Genomic DNA, 22,552 nt, shown 5'->3' on the forward strand with positions numbered 1-22,552 from the left:
CCCTCCTCTGTTCTCCTGAATGGCATTTTCTGGGCAGTCGTAGACCTGCCTCAGGTGGGTCCTGGCTGTGCGGGGCCTGACTGTATAACTGCAGTTTCAGTTGACCTCTTAGATCTGCTGGGTGGGGGCTGGCACGTGACCCCAGCATCATCATTCCCAGAAACCATCAGCAAAAAAGTCCAGTCTCAAGTCCTCCAAACTCTAGCCAGTACATGGAAGAGGAGGCCCCAAAATACACTGTTGAATGATTCTGGGATTATTTAAACAAGATTGCAGAACAGTACTCCTGGCTATAAATGCATAGACTACCTCCTAGAAGAAATTACAAACCATCTCCATTCCCATAAAGTGGACTATAAAAAGGTTGCTGACTTTCTTCATAATAGCGTACATAACAAAGGTTAGAGATTTGGGTGGTAACCTTCATCAGCACGTTGGGAATTGTGGCAGCCCACCGTGGTGGGATGACAGTGAGCCCTCTTTTATTCTTTACTGTGACCCCTTGCAGGAACCTATTCCCTAACCAGCCCTTGAGCCACCACTGCCAGCTTTCTTGGAGATGCCCCCTGTTGCAGAACCCTCATGGAGTGTCTATTCCTCCATCTGGCTAAGAGGAGGAGAACTGACCCATTCATGATGACTCTGAGGATGGAAATTCCACACTCCAGTCCAAAAAAAAGAAAAAAAAAATCCCACACACATCCACACACTCATGAAGATACTTCTACAAGCTGTGACATGGCTGCTTCTGTTGCTTAAAGAGGATACTAGTCCAGCCTTGCTGGGTCAGATACTGGGCCTCTGGGGTCTCTATACGCTAGAGGAGGGGACTAGGTCTGGTCTAGGACGAGGTCATAGTACAGTCCCGTGGCTTCAGGAAACCCTGCTGTCCGAGTCTGCCATCACTATGGCAGACACTTGCCGGGTGGGGTTGCTGGGTAACGCCGCAGAGTGGGATGAGCAGCTCACTGGGCAGCTGGGTACAGGCACCCTCTGCACTGTGTACACTACTCGTACCGCCCATCCCTGATAGCTACCTCTGACTTCCTTTCTCTTCTGGAATGGATCTGAATTTCAGAAACTGTTCATGGGGGCTCAGATCAAAACAAAACAAAACAATAAAATTGCATGCAGGCTGTAAGCCAGCGAGGGAGTGGACCCTCTCAATCTCGGGCAGTGGCCATGGGCAAGCTGGACTGTTTATCAGTGCAACCAGCCCTGGGGGCAGACATTCCCCCAAAGGTTGGCTCCACAGCTTGGAGTGGTTCAGAATGGGTTCCACCATTTCCCTAGGATTCTGAGGTGCTGCTCCGCAGAGAGTTTTCTGTACTGAGTCCATGCCATCTACTTGGCACGCTAACTCCATCATTAGACGCTCTTGGTGACGGTGCCCTTGAAGCTCAGTTTTGGGGGATATTTAACTCAGTGGATTGCTGGACCTCAGGGCCAAAGTATAGGACAGCTTCTCCCTCTTTTTGCTGGGTTGGCCACAGAGTGGCTAAAACCAAAGGAATAAGGCTGGGAAGGGCTAAGAGTTTAGAACCTATGTTTTCTCCTTTTCCTTTGCAGCTCATGACAGAGAGTTGAGGACCTAAAGAGGAGGGCCCCGCTATGACTTTCGAGAGCCCTAGGTACTTTTATCTTCATGGGCCTCTTCCTCCATAAAAAACATTTTAAATTGTATTTTACTGTTGGATTGCTATAAAGGACAAACGTGTTAGTATAATATACTAAAACATTTTCTTCAACCTAAAAATTAATTTTCTCTTTAGATTTTAGGAGAAATTAAAACATTTTTATGGACCCTTAAAAATATTGTGGGTCCTGGGTACCGTGCCTGTTTTGGGCTTAATGGATGTCAAGCCTGGTAAGAGGTCCACTGAGTACCTGTAGATGGATGGGAAGATGAAGGGCAAGAACATGATATTCAGGATGGAGGTTTGCAGAAAGTGCTTCACTGTGTCTCCTTCCATCTGTCTACCCTGCCCTGAGCTTCCTGCTCTCAGCCGTGATGATTTCGGAATCTCCAATTCACTCTGAAGGGTGGGAGAGAGTATGTGGAGGGAAGCATCATTTCCCACACACAAGTCACCACAACACTGTAGTAACAGAGGATTACAGTTTCCAATTTTAAAGAAACATTTATTTAAGCACACTAACAGAAATATCAAGAATAAATTTTGTCCTTCACTACAAACATCCCTGCAGATGTCCTAGCATTAGTCATGAGAAAGACTGTTTTAAAAGATGTTTACAAAGCTACCTTCAGAAGCTTGGGCTTCGCTGTCATAATATTTTTCAGCTGTCGATGAACTGAGTCTCCATACTTATGATCCACCGAGTCACAAATAGAAAGACATAAGATTGGCAATTTCTCCTACAATATTTCACATTGGTCATTTTCAGAACTTATCACCTAGAGACAACGTATTACAATTTTCTTAGTCAGTACGGTTCTAATTCACTTTCCCCTACCTTATTCTAGGTAGGGGTCTGCAGATGACCAGAATCTCAGATGGAATTCTGAAATTTTCCTATTTTTTTCAAAAGACATTTTTAGTTCACTTGCCCCTAACACAGAGATGCCAGGCAGCACATTTAGCAATAGACTGTGTGTGTCCTCGAACGAGAATGGAGTGTTACAAAACTAGAGATTGAGAAATGCTCTTAATATTGCCAAGCGAACTGAATTATTATTGTTGGAGAGGAAAAGTAATTTTCCCTCTACCCTTCTAGGTTCTTGGCCAAGACTCCCCGTAATTAAAAGACAGATGAACAAGAGAAAAACAAATTTAATTACATACCTAGGGGGGCACCACAAAGATATGAGACCCAAAGCCACCCAAGCAATTGAGCCTTGTATACCAGCCTGAGATAAGGAATGAGATAGGAGCCTGGGGCTTCAAAGGGGAGGAGGGGAATTCACAAGAGGATGAGAAAAGTGGGTGTTCGGTAAACAAAGGTTCCCCTGCCACACAGAGAGAAGCCTCTCAGATGATGAAGTTCTCTCTTGTAGTAGCTCTCTTCCTGGTACAGGCTTCCTTTCTAATTTCTTTTAGGCAGTTAAGGGGGAGGTGGGGAGGGTATAAAGCTTTTCCTGAGTCTGCTGGGTCTTGAATGTCTTCAGCTTAAAATAATCCACATGCCAAAGTGGCACATTCTGGGGTGGCTTATTCTGAACCCCCCTCATTATCTTAGAGCGGCAGTAGGCAAACTACAACCTGTCGGCCAAATCCAGCCCACCACCTGTTTTTATAAAGCCCAGGAGATAGGAATGGTTTTCATATTTTTAAATGGTTTAAAAAAAATACAAAAGAAGAATATTTCGTGACGTGAAAATTATGTGAAATTCAAATTCCAGTGTCCATAAATACAGTTTTATTGGAACACAACCATGTGAATTCATTTACAGATCGCCTATGGCTGCTTTCATGCTAGAGGGCAGAGTTGAGTATTTCCGGCAGAGACCATTTGTCCCACAAAACTTAAATGTTTACTCTGGGGCTCTTTATAGAAAATGTTTGTATGTCCCTGAATTAGAGCATAAGAATTCCTACATAGGATCACAGCTACCACATTCCCTCTAGTAATCACAGTATAGGAACTCTTAGTCATGTTTAATATTACTAATTAACCTCTGTTGACCTCTTACTGTGTGCCTGGCCCTGCGCTGGGTGTTTTTATCCGTTATCTCATTTAATCCTCACAACAATCCAGTGAGATGGACAATGTCATGGCCTCCATTCTATAGGTGAGAAATGTGAAGCTCAGGGAGACCAACTAACTTATCTAAAGTCTTAGCAAATCTCCTAACTGGGATCCAAACCCAAGACTTTCTAGTACCAAAGTTCATACCTTTACCTCTGGTGTCATTGTCACTCCCGAGCCTCTCCTGGCGTCATGGATGTTTGCCACTAGTACTCCATTTCTTTTTTTTTTTTTTTTTAATTGATGTATAGTTGATTTACAATGTTGTGTTAGATTCAGGTGTACAACAAAGTGATTCAGTTATACATATATATTTTTATTCCGATTCTTTTTCCTTATATGTTATTTCCTTATAGGTTATTACAAAATATTGAGTACAGTTCCCTGTGCTATACAGTAGGTCCTTGTAGATTATCTATTTTATATATAGTAGTGTGTGTATGTTAATCCCAAATTCCTAATTTATCTCTCCCCCCACCACTTCGGTAACCATAAGTTTGTTTTCTATGTCTGTGGGTCTATTTCTGTTTTGTATATGAGTTCATTTGTATCATTTTTGTTTTAGATTCCACGTGTGAGCGATATCATATGATATTTGTCTTTCTCTGTCTGATTTACTTCACTTCGTATGATAATCTCTAGGTCCATCCATGTTGTTGAGTGCCCTATTTCTGAGCAAAGACTTGCATAAAACTTCACTGCTTAGTGCAAAGTAAGGCTTCCTTTTATTTGTTCTAATTTGCACCTTTTCCAGCTTCACAAGGGAGCTCTGGGTCTGGTAAACTTGCTCTTGTTGAGTGTGCGTTGATACAGCCATAGCCTCTCCTGTTATATGTACTTGACTCCCATCTGCCTCGAAACCATTTTTGGGGGCAGGGGGGTGTCTCTGATCTCTGCATATGGGAATGTCCTCTGCTCTTCTTCAAGCCTGCTACTCTTTTGTTTTCTTTCTTTAACTGCAATAACCAGAGCAACATATGATATTCCCAGGTTCGATAAACTGGCAGGATAGTGTTTCTTTTCTTTTCTCATGTCTTCCTTAATGATTCCCACCATTTCATTGTTGTTTTGTTTCATCTTCTTGGGGCCACAGAAGCAAGAGAGGGCAATGTTTTCAGTTTACGGTACCTTCCCAAGCACATTCCTGGAATGTAACTTTGTTTGTCCTTCGCTAAGGATTCTATATATTGTTCACATTAGTTTTCTCTGAATAGTTTGAATATCATTTTCCTGCATAGTTCACATTCTTTTAGTTCTCATTCTAAAGGGAAAGAGAGGCACAGGACAAGGGGTGTGTGTGTGTGTGTGTGTGTCTGCAGTGGAGACAGCTGCCCAGTGAGGTGGAAGGCCTACATTCCTTTACAGGAACTGGAGCTTCCAAACATCTTTCCAAGAATGCCAGATATGATCTAATCTCTAAATTGGAAGTCAGCAGACTGTTCCCATGACTCATGACTCCAGATACATCTTTCAACAATCAGGCCTTCACTTCATGGCAGTGGGAGTATCTACACCTAAGCAATGTGGATAAAGCAGATCTTTATGAAAGGCTCCCATTTGTTCCAAAGAGTAGGAACAGATATATTTAGATTTAGATATATTTTGCTCCTATCTTCTTAAATATATTTTCCAAAACATATATTTCTGCCAGGCTTATAGGTAAATGTTCATGTAAGCGTTATTTCAAACACCTCAGCATAATTGCCAGTTGGTAGTAGGGGGCTTGACCCAGACACAGTGCCTGGCAGTGCATTTCTAGGTTCTCCAGGGTCATCAGTTTCACAGGCTGTGTGATTTGAGATAATGTCATTCATCAAGCTGGATGAGAAAGATGGTATAATTACTGCCTGGCAATTTTTCTCAAGAATGAAAGATTCTGGGCTTCCCTGGTGGTGCAGTGCTTGAGAATCCGCCTGCCAATGCAGGGGACACGGGTTCGAGCCCTGGTCCAGGAAGATCCCACATGCTGCGGAGCAACTAAGCCCGTGCACCACAACTACTGAGCCTGCACTCTAGAGTGCGTGAGCCACAACTACTGGGCCCATGTGCCACAACTACTGAAGCCCGCGTGCCACAACTACTGAAGCCTGTGCGCCTAGAGCCCGTGCTCTGCAGCAAGACAAGCCACCGCAATGAGAAGCCCGCGCACCGCAAGGAAGAGTAGCCCCTGCTCGCCACAACTAGAGAAAGCCCGCGTGCAGCAACAAAGACCCAAGGCAGCCAAAAATAAATAAATTAATTATTTAATTTTTTAGAAAAAGAATGAAAGATTCTTTCTGAACATTCATGCAAACTTTTTCAAAGTTTGCATGAATGTTTCTCATTACTTCTCTGTGATACTCATGCTTATTCTGTCTAATCAGCTAGTGCCTTCCGAACTAACTCCTCTCAGTTCCTTTGGAGAACCTAACAGAAATTTCATTCACCTTCACTATCCAACACAATTCCTATCCTATATTTGTTTTTGTTTTTTTCATTTTCTTTCTTCCTTCCTTCCTCCTTTCCTTCCTCCCTCCCTTCCTTCCTCTCTTTCTTTCTATTTCTTTCTTTTTTTTTTTTTTTTTTTGAGAAAACCAAGGTCAGAAATACATAGAACTGAAGGCAAGAAAATACTTTTGGGATAAGCCTCCCCAGGTGTGTGTTTTCTCTGTCAAATGTGCTTGGCCGCCTTGCTCAGCTCAGATGAGCACACCACTGTGCTGGGTTCTCCCAGGTTCCCAACACCTCAAGACAACTAAGAAAGAAAGGTGGTCCCCTTTTGTCCCCTCATAATAAAAATAAATTATAAAAGACTAATAGTTAGGACATTGCCTCAGGATTTATTTTTATAACTATTGTAATAAACAAATATAATAAATTCATGTATGAAGATAAACAAATACAAACAGAACACATTTTACTTGCTAATCAAGAATCTTCTTAAAGAGTAGAATCTTATCTTACCTAGAACAAAGATTCTAAAATCAATATGTAATTTTAAAAACCACCTATAATCTAATATACTCTTTTATCTTGTTTAAATTGAAGTATAGTTGATTTACAATGTTTCAGGTATACAGCAAAGTGATTCAATTCTACATTTATATATATATATATATATATATTCTTTTTCAGATTCTTTACCATTATAGGTTATTACAAGATAATGAATATGGTTCCCTGTGCTATACAGTAGGTCCTTGTTGTTTATGTATTTTATATACAGTAGTGTGTATATGTTAATCCCGAATTCCTAATTTATCCTTTCCCCCACCCCTTCGGTAACCATAAGTTTATTTTCTATGTCTGTGGGTCTATTTCAGTTTTGTGTATGAGTTCATTTGTATCATTTTTGTCTTAGATTCCACATATGAGTGATATCGTACGATATTTGTCTTTCTCTGACTTACTTCACTTAGTATGATAATCTCTAGGTCCATCCTTGTTGCTGTAAATGGCATTATTTCATTCTTTTTTATGGCTCAGTAATATCCCATTGTATATATGTACCACATCTTCTTTATCCATTCATCTGTCAATGGGCATTTAGGTTGCTTCCATGTCTTGGCTATTGTACATAGTGCTGCTATGAACACTGGGGTGCAGGTATCTTTCCAAATTGGAGTTTTCATCTTTTCTGGGTATATGTCAAGGAGTGACATTGCTGGATCATATGGTAACTCTATTTTTAGTTTTTTAAGGAACCACCATACTGTTCTCCATAGTGGCTGCACCAACTTACATTCCAACTAACAGTGTGGGAAAGTTCCCTTTTCTCCACACTCTCTTTAGTATTTATTATTTGTAGACATCCTGATGATGGCCATGCTGACTGGTGTGAGGTGGTATCTCATTGTGGTTTTGATTTGCATTTCTCTAATAATTAGTGATGTTGAGCAGCTTTTTATGTGCCTGTTGGCCATCTGCATGTCTTCTTTGGAAAAATGTCTATTCAGGTCTTCTGCCCATTTTTTGATTGGGTTGTTTGTTTTTTGATATTGAGCTGTGTGAGCTCTTTGTATATTTTGGAAATTAAGCCCTTCTCAGTCACATCATTTGCAAATATTTTCTCCCATTCTATAGGTTGTCTTTTTGCTCTGTTTATGGTTTCCTTTGCTGTGCAAAAGCTTTTAAGTTTAATTAGGTCTCATTTATTTATTAATCTAATATACTCTTGAAAATAAATCATATATCCCATAAAATACACAGCATACATAGCTTTGTGTCTACAACTCTTTGCAGTATGTGCAGGAATGTAGAGAATATCATAAAGAGTACATATGCCAAATGTGTTTACAGTATTTTAATTCCATGAGAAGGAGATAGTTGAATTGGACTCACAAAATGTACGTATATTATATCTCCTCTGAGTAAAAATAAAAATAATGTTAAAAATCTGCACATGGCCATTGGTAGACACTAAAGTCACAGCCCTGCTCAAATATCCTGCCATGTGGAGTCAACCTTAACCAAGGACAAAATGGTAGTTTAAGCATATTTCAAACATCTGAAGGTAATAGCCAACCCAAACTTTGGGTACCTCTAGTGCATTTATTTTCCAGCGTTCCACATAATTTTCTGAGATTGGCCAGCCCTCTTGGTCATCTCCGCATCTCATCAATGGTCTGAGACAGGACTGTGCGCAGACTGGAGAAGCCGCTTCCTTCAGCATTTTTTCCTGTAGCCTCCCCTTCCCAGTGCACACTTCCATTTGCAGGGTCTGCTTCTCTTTTGCTGCCTGCAGCCTTAACACCGCAGCTCAGCTTCCTGTGTGCTTTGTGAGTGGAGATTCCTCATTCCACCCCACCCACAAGATATTAGCTAATGTTGGAATTATTAACTCAAATTCCTTACTTTTTATTAGATGAGCCAGAAAGAGGAAAACTAGAATTAAGTATTTATATTCCTAATTCACACACAAGTCACTGGGTTAGACTATCTAGGAGACACAGTTCAAATCTGGATTGCTGAGGACCAGCTTGCACCTCTCTCAGGAGGTCAGAATTCCACAAAAAGGGGCTTGCCTTACCTGGCTTTTTAGAACTGGTACAATTTCGTCAATAAAATGGCACATAGTGACAATCAGTTTATTCAAATTTGGTGCAGATATTGTGTCTCAGAGCCAGGCTCAAAACAGGTCCTACAGGAGATAGCCTGAAACGGGACCAAAGCCTGGTGAAAATAAGAACAACCAGCCACATTTGAAACTTGTGTCAGGGTAAAGAGGCCATAAACCTGGCCAAGATGGAAAAGGCAAATTAATGTCAAAAATAATTGAGTAACGTGAGTCTCTAATCTTGGAATTACCTATACGGAATAAAATTCTCTGGAACTGGATAAATAAGAGTATGTGATCCTGAGCTTTCTGCGCATGCAGAATGTGCAGTTAGATGACTGTGAAGGACAAGAAAGGATGAAAGGTTATGAATCCCAGGGTTGTATCATTTAGAGAAGACCTTTGTACCCCTTTTAAGAATCACAGAATGTTAGCTGTCACCTATAGACACAATGTGGATGGGGAGCTTCAAACATATTAAGAATCCAAGGAACCAGACAATCTTACATTAGGAGAACAGTCGAATTGCAGAGAGCCATTGAAACAAAGAATTTCTACCATCAATGTTGGTAGCGCCCTGTTTAATTAAAATACAGTATACATTTGAACACTTACAGGTTTAAAAAATTCTCAACTACAAAATACCACAATAAAAAGGGTAGAAAGAAGAGGGTAAAAATGCAACCCTGTGTTTTGTCATATAGTCATTCTGGTTTCTACAAACAACTGGATAAGAAACAAATTGAAATTTATCAAAGATACTTACACATTTCCAAAATTTCTATTTCTTATTAAAAGTGTTTGTTTTTTTTAAAAAAAAAAAGAAGAGGATTCACAGATATAGAGAACAAACTAGTGGTTACCACTGGGGAGTGGAGGGGCAATACAGAGGTAGGTGAGCGGGAGGTACAAACTACTGGGTGTAAGATAGGCTTAAAGATGTATTGTACATCATGGGGAATATAGCTAATATTTTGTAATAACTGTAAATGGAAAGTAACCTTTAAAGTTATAAAAAATAAAAATAAAATAAAAGTGTTTGTTTTTATATCCTCATTAACTGATTCACTAGATCAACCTCATTGTTGATAGTACTATGGTATACAGACAGGGAAATGTAGTCATAAATATGTAACATTTGTACCTAAAAACCTGGTCCAAACCATAACATTTTCATACACTATGCTCATCAAAATGTAGTATCACATGTCATAATCTGCCCAGTTTTAGAAAGAAGACTGTTTTTGTCAAATTGCAACAACCCTTTTTTCCTGGTTGAAATCTTATTTTTTTTTAATTAATTATTTGTTTACTTATTTATTTTTGGCTGTGTTGGGTCTTCGTTTCTGTGCGAGGGCCTTCTCCAGGTGCGGCAAGCGGGGGCCACTCTTCATCGCGGTGTGCGGGCCTCTCACTATCGCGGCCTCTCTTGTTGCGGAGCACAGGCTCCAGACGCGCAGGCTCAGTAGTTGTGGCTCACGGGCCTAGTTGCTCCGCGGCATGTGGGATCTTCCCAGACCAGGGCTCGAACCCGTGCCCCTTGCATAGGCAGGCAGATTCTCAACCACTGCGCCACCAAGGAAGCCCAAAATCTTATTTTTAAAACATTTGATGCTTAACATATTTCACACAATCTGTTGATTGTTCAGTAAGGCACTTCAAGGGCAAACTCAATATCCAGAATTTAGTGTTGTATAACATAATCAAAATTAGACATTTTCTTTAAAAAATAACTTAATCAAAAATTAACTTGCTACTTTAATATCAAAAATTGACTCAGAGATATGGTTTCTCTGATTTTTGTTTAGTAAAATCCTTTCCAGTATTAATATTGCTAACACCTCTATCAATTACTTATTTGGATAATGTCTTAATAAAATGCAATTTAGAGTTCTGGTCCTGGTAATGGCAGAAAGCTTGTATCAGACTAATCTTCCTGCATATAACAGTAAACTTTAGACAAAATATAAAATACTGCTTATCATAAGGCACCAAAGAGCAGCCAAACTCTGGCAGACACTGAAGAGATTAAGGAGAGAGCCACATTTATACGGATTTACCATGAAAGCACACCGCAGCCTAAACTCTGAGAGCGGCTAGAATTCCAAAGGAAAACTGCAATTTTGTTGGCTTGAACTGTCAAAGAATGGAGCTCAAAGCTGCTAAAACATCTGGAAAGTAAGGAAGGAAATCTCAGGAAGGAGAGAGACACAGAGGGGGAATGCTAAAATCTGTGTAAAAACTTCCCTCAAATCCTTGGCTGATTTCTGAACTATGCATGTATGGGAGAGACTTCAAGGAGCCCAGTGGAAAGCAACAGCCAGAAGGTCATGGAGCTAAGCAGGTATTTCTTTTGCTGCTCAGCATAGGGAGGCTGGATTTAAAATTTGAGTCCTGCAAAATTAGAAGAACTTGGTAAATACCTTAACCTTTCCATTGAAATTCCAGAATTACCAAACTTTATGAAAAATGACTATGTCTCAGTACTGGGAGATTTGCCTAGGAATAAAGGCAAAGCCGAAATAGAACTGCACTCACCAAGTATAAAACCAAGTTTATAGAAATTCAAGGTGATGAGTCAATAATTAAACTGGTGGGGCTTCCCTGGTGGCGCAGTGGTTGAGAATCTGCCTGCCAATGCAGGGGACACAGGTTCGAGCCCTGGTCTGGGAAGATCCCACGTGCCGCGGAGCAACTAGGCCAGTAAACCACAACTACTGAGCCTGCGCGTCTGGAGCCTGTGCTCCACAACAAGAGAGGCCGCGATAATGAGAGGCCTGCGCACCGCGATGAAGAGCGGCCCCCGCTTGCCGCAACTAGAGAAAGCCCTCGCACAGAAACGAAGACCCAACACAGCCATAAATAAATAAATAAATAAATAAAACCCAAAGTTTAAAGAAAAAAAAATTAAACTGGTGACTAGAACAAAAATCAATACTATCAGAGGAAAACAACACAATCCAGAGTCTCTATATCATGTCAGTAATAAGGTCCAATATACAATTTAAAAGTTACTAGATAGGTTGTTTCAGTCTGGGTCTAATCAGGGGATAGAAACCACACAGTAATTGCGACAAAAAAAGTTTAATATAAAGAATTATTAAATTATGATAGAAGAGTAATTATGAAGATGTAAGGAGAACTAAAAAGGGTACTCTGGGGCTGAAGGAGAGTACTCAAGGAAGAACAAACTTGGAAGGGGTTTTCTTACCTAAGACTGGGGTTCAGACCTCCTTGGAGAAGGAGTGGTTTCAAGACAAGAGATGGCAGAGAATTTCACTGGTGGCTCAGTCCAGAGCTTGTCCACATCAGCAGGCAGCAGCAAGCAGCCTTCCAGTACACAGGCAAGCTGATACTGGCAGGTGGGAACACAGAGGGAGTCAGAGTGTTAGAAGACTGCTTGCTGGCAGAGTGAGGCAGGCTGTGTGCGGTGTCCATGTTTAGAGGATCTTGGGAAACAAGTCTGAGGTGCAGGCAAGCCAAGGAAGTCAGAGCACCACCGCCAGCACAAGGTCTGAATCATGGTGGTGTCTGCATCAGGAAGACAACAGGAACCAATTCTTGGGGGATGCAGGCAAACTGACACTAGTGGGCGGCAGCACAAAGGGAATTGGGGTACCTTTCCCAGTACAAGGCCTGAAGTGTGCTATTGTCCACATCAGGAAGGCTGCAGCATGGTGGTTACCAGGCCTGGGATAGGACTGCCAGGTCACCAAAGTACTATGTGCTCTAGGCACACACTTGAGGCAGTGCATCACTGGATATTCACACACACACACACACACACACACACGCACACACACAATACTGATGGCCTCTGCAGCAGGAGCAAGTGAAAACAATGCAGCATAGCAGAACCAGGAAGAGAAGTGCTCTTTAGCCTGCAATGTGCCTCCAGCCTCCTCCACTAATAAAGCTTAACATCACACTAACTATATAAAGAAGTGCTTAAAGAGTCAGTCCATTTTCACAGAGCAGGTACAAAGAGTGAATTTGGAATTAAGAGACAATAAATTGACAGGCACGCATGCAAAGAAACAGGAAAATGTGATCTAAAGCTAAGAAGAAAAACCATCAATAGAAATCCACCCTGGGATTAAATGTTGGAATTAGCAGACAAGGACTTTGCTGCAGCTATTATAAATATGTTCTAGGGTTTAAAGGACAAAATGTCACAATGATTGAATATCTGGGAAATACCAGCAAAGAACCAAATAGAAATTCTAGATCTGAAAGTGAAATGTCAGAAATGAAAAAATTACTTAAGAGCATATTGGAAGTAGGAGAAGAAGGGCTAATAGAAATCATCAAATCTGAAGAATAGAGAGGAAGACTTTGAAAAAAAATTAAAAAGCCTCAGTGACCTATGGGAAATACCAAGGGGTCTAATATATGTGTAATTGGAGTGTCAGAAAAAGAGGAGATAGAAATGAGGCAGAAAAATATATTTAAAGAAATAATGATGAAAAACATCAGTTTAGAGATCCAAGAGTCTCAGCAAACTCCCAGGAGAAAGATACAAGGAAAACCACATCTAGTAACATCATAATCAAATGAAAACTAAAGATAAAGAGAAAATCTTGAAATCAGCTAGAGAAAAAAGACATATTACGTACAGGAGGAAATCAACACAAATGACAGCTCACTTCCGATAAAAAGAGAGAGAGAGAGAGACAGAGACCAGAAGACAATGAAACAGTATCTTTAAAGTGCTGAAAGAAAATAAAAACTGTCAGCGCAGACATTTTTAGATAAACAAAAGTTGTTACTAACAGACTTGTACTACAAGAAATATTAAAGGAAGTTTTTCTGGCTGAAGTGAAGCCACACCAAACAGAAATTTGAATCTATAAGAAGGAATGAGGAACATGGGAAAGAGTAAATATTTGGATAAATATAAAATACTACTTTTTCTTCTCTTTATTTAAAAGACAATTAATTTTTAAGGCAAAAATTTATAACATTGTATTGTAAGGTTTATAATCTATATAAATGTAAAATACACGACAATAATAGCACAAAGAATGGGGTGGCATAAATGGAATCATACTGTTGCAAATTCTTATATTTTAAATGAAGTGGTGCAGTATTAACTCTAAGTAGACTGAAAAGTTAAGATGCAGTAATCCCTAGAGCAACCAATAAAAAATTACAGAGGTATATCTTAAAAATGGAGGAATCTAAATGGAATACTCAAGTAGACTTGATTAACTCACATAAAGGTGGAAAAGGAGGAACAGAGGATGGGACAAACAGAAAACAGCTAGCAAAACGTAGACCTATATCCAACTTTATCAAAAAGTACATTAATCTTAGCTGGATTAATACACTCCAATTAAAGGCACAGAACTATTAGTCTGGATTTTTAAAAAGCAAGCCCCAACAATATGCTCTCTACAAGAGATAGGTTAACACCCAGTTTATCACTGAATAGATGTTTCTAATTTGTATATCATGAAATTAGAAATAGTCCTGGTTTTAACTAAACAGGCTTAAAGTATATGGTAGTTCAATTAAACTGTTCCTCTAAGAGTCACAACCCACTGAATGTATGGAATTTGGGGATTTCATGAGATAATCTTGTTTCAGCTCCTGCCACTTGATAATTTTGTTACATAACTTCCTGTTGCTTCTATAACTATATGGATTAATACATCATATTTAAATATTAGACATGATCTAATATTTAAAACCACTTCTTAAACATATAAAATCATAGTTTGAAATTCTAATTGTCTTTAATGAAGACAAAAATGATCAGTTAAAGATACAAAACAAAGGATCTGAGATTATATTCATTCAATGAGGATCCAGTGTTCCACAGCGGCACTGTTTGCTTATAAATTAGAGAGGCAATGTGGAGTGGTCAGAGACAAAGGGGCACAGGAGTGCAACAGACCTTGCATTTGACCCCTGTCTCCTCCGCTTACTGGCTGGGAGACAAGTTAGCTAAGTTTTCATTTTCTCACCTGCTTCCTCTTCTCCTTAGGAGGTTGATCACGAGCCAGACTGTTAGGTTCTAACCAAACCACCTTCTTCTCACTGAGTCACTTTGGGCAAGTTACTTAACATTTCTAGGCCTTAGTTTTCTCACTTGTAAAATGAGTATAATAATGGCACCATCCTTATACAGTTTCTGAGGAGTGATTGAGTGAATATTTGTAGAGCACTTAGGATAGTGTCTGGCACATAGAAAGCATTGCATAACCGTTTGCTAAATAAAATAAATACCTCCTTGTTGGGTTCTTATAACAATTAATTAAGATGAGTTAAATAAATCACTTAGACCACTGTGTCTGACAAATTGAGTATCAATCAACAGTAGTTGCCATTACTGTTACTGGAGGTCCTATGGGTGATCGTTGCTAAACATTAGCAATTATCTCACTAGTACACGTCTTACCAGGCACTGGGGAGAAGTCTTGGTTTGCTAATTAATAATGAGTTGATGACCTTTATAAATAGTTTATAGACTATATAATCAAGTATAAAAAGGGTGGTAAGGGAAAATCTGTTCACAAAGAGACCCCCTAAGAAGTTAAAAAATAAAACTTGGGGAGCGGGTAGATAATGCTAATAGATATAAAGTTGTAACTGTCAAGACTGTTCAAAGCTGATGAAAATGTTAGTGAAGAATTAAAGCTTTAGAAACTGTTACCTTTGGAGAGGGTATAATTAATGGAGGCGGAAATCAAGCTTTCAAAGACCTTGGTCTACTGACTGGCAGCAGCGACATCCCCGGAGAGCTTTCTAGAAATGCAGAATCTTAGGCTCTACCAGAATCAGAATTTATAAGATCTCCAGTTGATTCTGAAGCATTGTTGTAAAATATTTTCACTTTCCAGTTTTTCCCTGGAGTTTAAGTATACCATATTAATAATATTGAGATTGGGGTAATATTATGTCTCCTTAGACTGATACATTTTTCTCTGATGATACGACTTTACAATTTGGCTACATACCTGATTTTATTATGTCCTGGAGACAAACTTTTCTAATCAAAAGCCACTTGTGGTTTTATAATGCAAATCTATGTGAAAGGAGTCACCAAGCAGGTTTTGTAGTAAATGTCACTGGCATTTCTCAGTTTCATTATCTCAGGGATGCATGTTTTTGAAAACTCATCTCTAAATCACTAGAGTTCAGAATTTTATCACTTTTCACAGTTCACCCTTGCTCAGCCTGAAGATGAGAAATGAAAAATGAAAACAGGGCCCTGATTCACGCCTCATCTCTTGTAATGAAGTCACAAATCACTGACTTTTAAAATAGAAAGTTTCAAAACCAAATATTTTATTTGGATGTATCTGGAGAGCTAAAATATTTCTATTGAAACTCTCTGTGAGAAAACATTCTAGATATGAAACATCTGTTTTTGGTCATTTCAGTTAAAGACTAATATTTGCACAGGTCAGGGAGGCCCGTGGTGATATTGTGTTGTTCTAAGTACAATATTTCCATGATGTAGTATTCCTGAAGGATTGGGTAGCAGTATTCACCCTGCTAATGTAGTTCAAACATTCCCAACATATTTGCGAATATGTATATCTGCAAATATCAAAAAATAGCTTTCTCACTTCCTTCTTTCTTCTTGGAAATAGAGGGTGAGGGTCGGGGGCTGGAAACAGCTATGGAAACACACTGGGGGCTCAACATCAGGGGCAAAGTGCCTGGGAACAGTCAAGGGAGACCCGAGTATTGGCCTTAGTGTTTGTTAGGAGGGATCATTCCAAGCAGCGGCCCTTTCGTAGAATCCCCCGGCCCAGAGTGAAGATGACCAAGGGATCTGCCATTAACTTTGAGTGGGGCTGGGGGCCATCAGTCTGAAAGTTACACCCTTAGAGGGTATAACTAACATGCCTTGTGCAAGTACTGGAGCTCTCAAGAGCTCCAGTGATCAAACCTTTAGGCTTTCAACCTGGGTTTCACAATGGGAATCACCTGGGAAGATTTACAAGTTATTGGTGTCCAAGTCTCACCCCCAGACATTCTGATTTAATGGTTCTGAGGTATGACCTGGGCACTGAGATGTTTTAACGCACCTTGGTGGGAGCTTCTCTGGTGGCGCAGTGGTTAAGAATCCGCCTGCCAATGCAGGGGACACGGGTTCGAGCCCTGGTCCGGGAAGATCCCACATGCTGCGGAGCAACTAAGCCCGTGTGCCACAACTACTGAGCCTGCGCTCTAGAGCCCGCGAGCCACAACTACTGAGCCTGCGTGCCACAACTACTGAAGGCCGTGCACCTAGATCCCGTGCTCTGCAACAAGAGAAGCCACCGCAATGAGAAGCCAGCGCACCACAACGAAGAGTAGCCCCCGCTCGCTGCAACTAGAGAAAGCCTGCGTGCAGCAACAAAGACCTAACACAGCCAAAAATAAATAAGTAAAAATAAATTAATTTTTAAAAAATAATAAAATAAAATAAAAATAAAGCACCCTGGAGACCTATGTGCAGTGAGGGATCTCTATGCCACAACCTTTAGGACTCAATGCTTTCTCCCTCCAAACACCCCATCCTGCCCAATTCCAACTCCTTTGATCATTCAATTCCTTCTCTCCCTCCCCCAAAGTTGCCACCTCAGCAACTTTCCAAGGCTGGGTCCTTCTGCCTGCAGTGAATGAGCCCCAGACTCTTGAGTTTTAGAAATTATGGGCTGAATTTTGTCCTTCCAAAATTCATTTGTTGAAGTACCTCAGAATGAGACTATTTGGAGATGTGGCCTTTAAGAGGTAATTAAGGTGAAATGAGTGCATATGGGTGAACCCCCATCCAATATGGTGAATTTACAAGGAGAAGATTAGGACGCAGGTAGGCATAGAGGGAAAACCACATGAAGGCAGAGGGAGAACGGTGCCATCTACGAGCCAAGGAGAGAGGCCCTCACAAGAAATCAACACTGCTGACACCTTGATCTCGGATTTCTCACCTCCAGAACCGTAAGGAAGCAAATTTCTGCTGTTTAAGCACCCCCCAGTCTGTGGTACTTGTTTTGGCGGCCTGAGCTGATGAAAACAGAAAAGTTTCAGTGCCCAGGGTGCCTTGTGAGTCATGGTCCTTCTCTCGCCAGAGGTTGATTTTGCTGGGCACGTGGATTAGTCTTTAGTATCTGAGAGCATTTTGCACACAGAGGAACACTCACAGTGATTTCAACTTTACTTAATTCTCCACAGATTGAGCATTTAAGCAACGATATAAAATTTGATTAAATTACCTTAATTTAAACTGAAATTGCAAATCCAACACCTTAAATAGCAGACAAAATACACACATATGATAGCAAAACTTACTACAATATTTAACTTAAAACTATTCTAAATATCAAATACCATATGTTGAATTTATCTCTTCATTAAGGTTGTTTCATATCTCCCTAGGATTATGGATGAATTTATTTTGACATCTTCCTAGTGTTCCAGTAATATCAGTTTGATACCCTATAGGTTACAATTCTCACCAGACCCCAAAACTCACTGAAGTTCTGGATTTTTTTTTTTTTTTTTTTAGTTCTGGATTTTTTATCTTTTCTTGGTTGGGGCACAGAATTGTTTTTTCCCCCTAGGTGATTCAAAGCCAACCCAATAGTTACAAAGCTGAGCATCTTTTTCCTATAAAAGTAAGTCCACTCCTTTTTCTAGATTTAAGTTTGTCACCAGAACTTGACGTTTGCCTCTGAAAATAATGTAAGACTTGGCCAAGATTATAGAATGAATTGCCCTATATAGGTTGATCTGGTCTATTAAGTTTATATACAACATATGTGTATTTATTGGTGTTTTTATTACCATTAGTGGAACCACTGGGATTTCATTCCCTGGAAATTGAGTCTCTCTGCTCAGCAAACCCTTGCAGGATATTTGGGAAATTGATCACCTTGGAATATACCACCAAGGCCTCTTTTTATCTGGCTATTGTGACTGACCCCTGGTGCTGATTAACTATTAGGCCTCCTTTCCATCTAATTATTCTACACTTTCCGTTAACTCATTAATTAGATGCTCATACCCCTTCATAGACTCCACATGTTTCAATTAACCTTAATTATATCTTTACACTTGAATCATCACATCATGACCAGTGCCTGAGCTTGAGTCACATGAAAAGTATCTTCCAATTAGTTAAATTAGTTAAACTTGGAAGGTGCCTTCTTCAAAGACTCCAACCAACCCAGGGCTTCTTCCCATCCTCACTCCAGGGAGAAGGGCAGTCCCTGCCACACACGCATGAGATTGTTCGTGATGAGCAGATGAATAGATCTTTTGTGATGAGCAGAGAGGATGACATCTCTTCTCCCTTGGCTGATTTTCGAACCCTCTGGAGGGATTAAAAGCAAATACAGGGAGTCAAGAGGCACTTTGTGAGACCAGACCCAAGCTGAGCTGCTCTGGGGGTTCATGAAACAAAGCATGGGTGGGAACTGGGAGGAAGGCTCCCCTTGCCCATGGTAATGAAGAGGATAATGACAGCAACATTGATAACAGCCTTATATTATCTATTTACTTGTGCCAGACCCTGTGCTCTTACTCTGTATATATTATATACGGTATCTCATTTAATAGTCCTCAAATTAATCTTTTGAACAAGTATCGTTTATCTTTATCATATAGATCAGGAAACTTCAGCCCAATGAGATTAGGTAATATCCAGCCAGTGGTATGGCAGGGATTTTATCTAATTGCCACTTTTTTTGGTTTGTTTGTTTGTTTGTTTTTTTAAACGCCCCTCCTGCCGCCTCTCAGCCTCCTTGCTAGGGTCCCAGCCGGGCTCCGTCACGGATGCCAGCCCCTTCCCTCCCCCGCAGCCAGCAGCTCTGCCTCAAAGCTGTTGTTTAACGTTAAAAAGTCATTAAAGTAAAAGGCACATACCAAAAGTGTTATTTATCACAAGTGTGCAGACTGATGAATTATCGCAAACTGAATAACCTGTTATAAATGACCACTACGTGGAGCAGGGAGACGGAAGTTGCCAGCAGCCCAGAAGTTTTCCTCATTCCCCCCCTCTTGATTACAAACCCCCTCCCACAAGTTTAGCTGCTACTCTGACTTCTAACACCATAGATTAATTTTGTCTAATTTTTAAACTTTACATAATTGAAGTCACATAGTACATATTCTTTTGTGCCTAGCTTCTTTTACTAAACATTACGTTGTGAACTTCTATCGCTAGTGTTGTGTGTAGCAAAATTTCACTTATTATCATTACTCTATAGCATCCCATTGTTTGAGTATAACACTATTTTTCTATTCTTCTATTTTTTTTAAAATTTATTTTTTTAATTTATTTATTTTTGGCTGCGTTGGGTCTTCGTCGTTTCTCTAGTTGCGGCGAGCAGGTGCTACTCTTTGTTGCGGTGCGCGGGCTTCTCATTGCGGTGGCTTGTCTTGCTGCAGAGTACGGGCTCTAGGCCCGCGAGCTTCAGTAGTTGTGGCATGTGGGCTCAGTGTGGCACGTGGGCTCAGTAGTTGTGGCTCGCGGGCTCTAGAGCGCAGGCTCAGTAGTTGTGGCGCACGGGCTTAGTTGCTCTGCGGCATGTGGGATCTTCCTGCACCAGGGCTCGAACCCGTGTCCCCTGAATTGGCAGGCGATTCTTAACCACTGCACCTCCAGTGAAGCCCCTCTATTCTTCTATTGATGGGCATTTGGTCTGTTATAAAAATGACACTCTTTTAAAGGTCTTTTGGTGCAAAATGAGAACATGCTTTGTCGGATGTAAACCAATGGATGGAATGGATCAGTCCTAGGATAAGGGCTCAGCTTCAAATGTTTCATATACATCATATCATATCAGGGAGCACATGGTATCGATATGACTTACTATTTTTAAAAAAATTATTTATTTATTTGGCAGCTGTGGTGTGCAGGATCTTTAATTGCAGCATGCAGGATCTAGTTCCCGGACCAGGGATCCAACCGGGGCCCCCTGCTTTGGGAGCACAGAGTCTTAACCACTGGACCACCAGGGAAGTCCCCAATGACATGACTTACTGCTAGTGATACTAACTTCGACCAGTTTTTAAGGTCATGTCTGCCAGTTTTCTTCACTGTGAAGTTGCTATTTTTTTCCCTTTCCATACTCTCTTCAGTAAAAGCAAGTCACTAAGTCCAGACCATACTCAAGGAAGGGAGGGAATTAAGCTTCACCTCTTGGAAGAAGGAGTGTGAAAGACTTTGTAGACTGATGTTAAAACCCCAGGAATTAATTAGTAAATGTTTGGGGGGAGATACTTTGAGGCTATGAAAATACCTTGTTTCTCTTAAGAGTTTCATCCACTAATTTTAACATTCATCAGTGGATTTTGTTTGTAGTAGTTATTATTGTGGTTTTAATGGTAATTAAACATTTTGGTGTATTTTAATGGTAATTTTCTATTTCCCTCATTTCTTCTACATTTAGTACCTGCAATTCTTCCCTAAGGAAGATTTGTCCCCTCTTCCGTGTGTGTGTATATATGTATGTGTGTATGATGTATTTATGTATTTCAGTATGGAGGCATGAATATTTTATTTGGGGGGTTATAATACAATACTATCATTATTTAATTTTTTGCTCAAATTGTTCCAACTTTGGTCATTGGGTACTCTTTCAGTTGGTTCCTGTGTGCCTTTGACATACCCCATCCTTTTTCTGTTTCTTTCTTTCTTTTTTTTTTTTTTTGAGCACTTTCTTCTTTCTCTCTCTCTTCTTAAGCAACTTTATTGAGATATAACATATATGCCATAAAATTTACCTGTTTTTAAGGTTATGTGCATGTTCAGTTTTAGGAGATTTCATGCTCATCACATCATCCCGGGGGGTACATGATATCAATATAATTTTTAGTATATTTACAGAACTGTGCAACCGTCAAGAGAATTTAATTTTTGAGTATTTCCATCACCCCTCACAGAAACCTCATGTCCATTTGCGTCATTCCCCACCACTGTCAGCACTAGGCAATCCCTAATCTCCCTTGTCTCCATAGTTTTGTCTTTTCTGAATACTTCCTTACTTTCTGGCACTGTAAGATGCTCCAGGCTCATATTGTATTTTCCCTGCCCTAACCCTAGAGATAACCGTTTCTTCAAGGAGCACTGGTTCTGTTTGTTGGAGAATGGTATTTAGACACCAAGATTTGGGTACTCAGTGTGCTTGTTGCTACTTGAGAGTCATTGTTTCTGGCCTCTCTCAGTGGACAGAGGTAGGAAATATATGTATGTATTTCTGTTATCTCTGCATACATATTGATATAAATATAAGGTCATGCTGATACCTGCATCTCTAATCTAGCACCACAGAGTTCATTCTAGCCGTTCCCCCTTGCTTATTTTTTTCTCTGACAGTGAGAAACCCGGCTCTCTTTATTTACAATATATTTTCTTATTCAATTTTTATATACGTGAGTATTGGGTTGATTGGTGCCCTCAAAAAGACATGTTCCTGTTCTAACAACTGGAAGCTGTGAATGTAACCTTATTTGGAAAACGGGTCTTTGCAGATATAATTAAGTTAAGGACCTCAAGACCCTTATCCTGGGTTATCAGAGTGGGTCTTAAATCCAATGACAAACGTGCTTAAAAGAGACACACGGAGGAGAGACACATAGAGAAAAGAGGAGAAAGCCATGAGAAGACAGAGTTTAGAGTGATGAATCCATAAGCTAAGGAACACTCAGAGTCACCCAAAACTTAAAGAGGCTAGGACGGATTCTCCTGGAGAGATTTCAGAGACTTTGGCCTTGACAACACCTTGATTTTGGACTTTTGGTCTCCAGAGTAGTGAGAGAATAAATTTCTATCATTTTAAGCCACCAAGTCTGTGGTAATTTGCAACA

This window comes from Balaenoptera ricei, chromosome 4, assembly GCF_028023285.1.
Source record: "Balaenoptera ricei isolate mBalRic1 chromosome 4, mBalRic1.hap2, whole genome shotgun sequence".
Lineage (NCBI taxonomy): Eukaryota > Metazoa > Chordata > Mammalia > Artiodactyla > Balaenopteridae > Balaenoptera > Balaenoptera ricei.